The sequence below is a fragment of the Schistocerca americana genome, unplaced genomic scaffold (assembly GCF_021461395.2).
Source record: "Schistocerca americana isolate TAMUIC-IGC-003095 unplaced genomic scaffold, iqSchAmer2.1 HiC_scaffold_162, whole genome shotgun sequence".
In the NCBI taxonomy this organism is placed as follows: Eukaryota; Metazoa; Arthropoda; class Insecta; order Orthoptera; family Acrididae; genus Schistocerca; species Schistocerca americana.
The window spans coordinates 45,001-50,000 of record NW_025725708.1 but is presented as its reverse complement, the minus strand read 5'-3'; the positions used below and the strand labels follow the sequence as shown (position 1 = coordinate 50,000).

General features: G+C 53.1%; 1 non-coding gene across 1 annotated transcript in view; it reads left to right on the top strand.

Moving 5' to 3' along the window:
- The first annotated feature begins 3,457 nt into the window (after positions 1 to 3,457).
- The window catches only part of LOC124570310, a 1,910-nt gene continuing 367 nt past the window's right edge, over positions 3,458 to 5,000 (top strand). Inside the window, exon 1 of the ribosomal RNA XR_006971632.1 lies at positions 3,458 to 5,000. This exon is cut by the window's right edge and continues 367 nt beyond it. This is a non-coding gene — a ribosomal RNA (small subunit ribosomal RNA).

Below are 5,000 nucleotides of genomic sequence, written 5' to 3'. Positions count from 1 at the left end.
AACCTAACCTATATTGGGCCTTAACCTAACCTATATTGGGCCTTAACGTAACCCACGTTGCGCCTTAACGTAACCCACGTTGCGCCTTAACGTAACCCACGTTGCGCCTTAACGTAACCCACGTTGCGCCTTAACGTAACCCACGTTGCGCCTTAACCTAACCCATATTGCGCCTTAACCTAACCCATATTGCGCCTTAACCTAACCCATATTGCGCCTTAACCTAACCCATATTGTACCTTAACCTAACCTATATTGTACCTTAACCTAACCTATATTGTACCTTAACCTAACCTATATTGGGCCTTAACCTAACCTATATTGGGCCTTAACCTAACCTATATTGGGCCTTAACCTAACCTATATTGGGCCTTAACCTAACCTATATTGGGCCTTAACGTAACCCACGTTGCGCCTTAACGTAACCCACGTTGCGCCTTAACGTAACCCACGTTGCGCCTTAACGTAACCCACGTTGCGCCTTAACGTAACCCACGTTGCGCCTTAACGTAACCCACGTTGCGCCTTAACCTAACCCATATTGCGCCTTAACCTAACCCATATTGCGCCTTACCCTAACCCATATTGCGCCTTAACCTAACCCATATTGTGCCTTAACCTAACCTATATTGTACCTTAACCTAACCCATATTGTACCTTAACCTAACCTATATTGTACCTTAACCTAACCTATATTGTACCTTAACCTAACCCATATTGCGCCTTAACCTAACCCATATTGCGCCTTAACCTAACCCATATTGCGCCTTAACCTAACCCATATTGCGCCTTAACCTAACCCATATTGCGCCTTAACCTAACCCATATTGCGCCTTAACCTAACCCATATTGCGCCTTAACCTAACCCATATTGCGCCTTAACCTAACCCATATTGCGCCTTAACCTAACCCATATTGTACCTTAACCTAACCCATATTGTACCTTAACCTAACCTATATTGTACCTTAACCTAACCTATATTGTACCTTAACCTAACCTATATTGTACCTTAACCTAACCTATATTGGGCCTTAACCTAACCTATATTGGGCCTTAACCTAACCTATATTGGGCCTTAACCTAACCTATATTGGGCCTTAACCTAACCTATATTGGGCCTTAACGTAACCCACGTTGCGCCTTAACGTAACCCACGTTGCGCCTTAACGTAACCCACGTTGCGCCTTAACGTAACCCACGTTGCGCCTTAACGTAACCCACGTTGCGCCTTAACGTAACCCACGTTGCGCCTTAACGTAACCCACGTTGCGCCTTAACCCAACACACGTTGCGCCTTAACCCAACACACGTTGGGCCTTAACCCAACACACGTTGGGCCTTAACCCAACACACGTTGGGCCTTAACCCAACACACGTTGGGCCTTAACCCAACACACGTTGGGCCTTAACCCAACACACGTTGGGCCTTAACCCAACACACGTTGGGCCTTAACCCAACACACGTTGGGCCTTAACCCAACACACGTTGGGCCTTAACCCAACACACGTTGGGCCTTAACCCAACACACGTTGGGCCTTAACCCAACACACGTTGGGCCTTAACCCAACACACGTTGGGCCTTAACCCAACACACGTTGGGCCTTAACCCAACACACGTTGGGCCTTAACCCAACACACGTTGGGCCTTAACCCAACACACGTTGGGCCTTAACCCAACACACGTTGGGCCTTAACCCAACACACGTTGGGCCTTAACCCAACACACGTTGGGCCTTAACCCAACACACGTTGGGCCTTAACCTGCTCTGTAATTGTCATACGACGCGTTAAATTAGTGTGGTGTTGCCTAACTGCAACCCCCGCAATATAGTTTGCTACTCGCACTGCCTGGTCCCCAGAGTATCGCTTCATGTTAAACACCTTGCAGCTATACACTGTAATGCGGATGGCAGCAGGACGTACATGCTCAATGCCCTTCGCAGTTGTTCATTGGCATTTGCATGGCGAAGCACAGCCTACGTTGTGGTACGGCGTGTGTCAACTGTCCGCTGATGTTGTACGTCCAAATCACACACTGTACTGCACATTGGTCCTCATGTACTGAATGATACATCGTGGTACATGTGTGACCGTACCACGACTGCGCCAACAACGGCGAACCATACGGTCCAAATATTGTGCACTCAGCTACGTGTCGTCTCCCTATAAGAGCTGGATTGCAGTATGGTATGCCGTGGATGGCGATCAGCATGAGCCGTCTGTTGATGTAGTGGCGCGTGTTGTCAGACGTAGTCGTCTCTTCTCACACACCGTGATAGCATGGTGCACTGCGTTCCACATCTGCGACATGCGACAGAGGCCGGTTGACAGTCGTTCGCGCAATGGACATCGCATACGTACGGGGGCCACCTTCCACGTGTTCGCGAAGCGTGCACATGTTGTTGCGTGTATGTGGGCAGACATAGTGTGTCGTGACACCTGACACAGGCATGCAACAATCGTTGAATTTGCAAATGGCGATGGACGTCTACGTTTGCTGGTGACGTTACGCAAATGAACAACTGGTAAACGGTTGTGGTGCGGTTGTTCTCGCTAGAGGTGAATCAGTGATGGCGACGATCGGTTGAGCTACCAACCGGTTGTTTCAGCGATACCCACCATGCCCACGAACGTGAATGGCATGTGGGTGTGAAGCGATACGCGGCGGTGGCTGGGTGGGACCGTCCCCGGCCGGTGAGGGGGGGCCTCCCGGCGTGCTGGCCGCGCGGTGCGTGGGCGCACGCGCTACAGCCGGCTGGTGGGGGCGGCCAGTGGCAGGCGCGCCGGCCGACGGAGGCGGCAGGCGGCGCAGCTGCGCGCCGGCGCACCCTGCACGCGGCGCCGTGCGGCCAAAGTAGGTCCTCGCGGGCCCGGTGCGAAGCGCGGTGGACATCTGCAGTGTGCTGGTCCGATTGAGGACTGTGTGCGCTGAGGATGCGCCGCCGCCCGGCGCTCGGCGCCGCGACGCCGTCTGCTGCTCGGTCGCCTCTGCGGTTCTCGCAGGTGGTTTGTATCGCAGCTGTGCGGACGTGTTGGCGCGTGCGCTGTGCTGGGAGAGTTCGCTTCGGCACCCAAGTGGGGCTTTTGTCCTTCTGTGGCGCTGGCGTTGGAGCTGCCGGCCACCGTAGGTGGCGCGTGTTGTCTCCCGCCGGCAATGCCACGACAGCACGCTCCCGGGCCTCTGTCGGCAGCGGCAAGCTCAGTTGGGAGCACGGGTGGTCGCACCTAAAGCGTCTACTCGCCAAACTCCGGGCGATTGCGCCTCTCTCGAACCCGACCAAGTACTTAGGACGGCGCTGCGCGCCGCCGGGACCTGAGAGGGTTTCGAGGTGTATTGTGCAGGGGAGCTCAGCCTCCTCCTGTTTGCAGAATAATTGAGCGGACGCTTGCGTGTTCGCGCGGGCCCCCGGGACACACTCCCGGGCGGCCGGCTGCTCAGCTCTAGTTGACGCAGCTCCCTGGTTGATCCTGCCAGTAGTCATATGCTTGTCTCAAAGATTAAGCCATGCATGTCTCAGTACAAGCCGCATTAAGGTGAAACCGCGAATGGCTCATTAAATCAGTTATGGTTCCTTAGATCGTACCCACGTTACTTGGATAACTGTGGTAATTCTAGAGCTAATACATGCAAACAGAGTCCCGACCAGAGATGGAAGGGACGCTTTTATTAGATCAAAACCAATCGGTCGGCTCGTCCGGTCCGTTTGCCTTGGTGACTCTGAATAACTTTGGGCTGATCGCACGGTCCTCGTACCGGCGACGCATCTTTCAAATGTCTGCCTTATCAACTGTCGATGGTAGGTTCTGCGCCTACCATGGTTGTAACGGGTAACGGGGAATCAGGGTTCGATTCCGGAGAGGGAGCCTGAGAAACGGCTACCACATCCAAGGAAGGCAGCAGGCGCGCAAATTACCCACTCCCGGCACGGGGAGGTAGTGACGAAAAATAACGATACGGGACTCATCCGAGGCCCCGTAATCGGAATGAGTACACTTTAAATCCTTTAACGAGTATCTATTGGAGGGCAAGTCTGGTGCCAGCAGCCGCGGTAATTCCAGCTCCAATAGCGTATATTAAAGTTGTTGCGGTTAAAAAGCTCGTAGTTGGATTTGTGTCCCACGCTGTTGGTTCACCGCCCGTCGGTGTTTAACTGGCATGTATCGTGGGACGTCCTGCCGGTGGGGCGAGCTGAAGGCGTGCGACGCGCCTCGTGCGTGCTCGTGCGTCCCGAGGCGGACCCCGTTGCAATCCTACCAGGGTGCTCTTGAGTGAGTGTCTCGGTGGGCCGGCACGTTTACTTTGAACAAATTAGAGTGCTTAAAGCAGGCAAGCCCGCCTGAATACTGTGTGCATGGAATAATGGAATAGGACCTCGGTTCTATTTTGTTGGTTTTCGGAACCCGAGGTAATGATTAATAGGGACAGGCGGGGGCATTCGTATTGCGACGTTAGAGGTGAAATTCTTGGATCGTCGCAAGACGAACAGAAGCGAAAGCATTTGCCAAGTATGTTTTCATTAATCAAGAACGAAAGTTAGAGGTTCGAAGGCGATCAGATACCGCCCTAGTTCTAACCATAAACGATGCCAGCCAGCGATCCGCCGCAGTTCCTCCGATGACTCGGCGGGCAGCCTCCGGGAAACCAAAGCTTTTGGGTTCCGGGGGAAGTATGGTTGCAAAGCTGAAACTTAAAGGAATTGACGGAAGGGCACCACCAGGAGTGGAGCCTGCGGCTTAATTTGACTCAACACGGGAAACCTCACCAGGCCCGGACACCGGAAGGATTGACAGATTGATAGCTCTTTCTTGATTCGGTGGGTGGTGGTGCATGGCCGTTCTTAGTTGGTGGAGCGATTTGTCTGGTTAATTCCGATAACGAACGAGACTCTAGCCTGCTAACTAGTCGCGTGACATCCTTCGTGCTGTCAGCGATTACTTTTCTTCTTAGAGGGACAGGCGGCTTCTAGCCGCACGAGATTGAGCAATAACAGGTCTGTG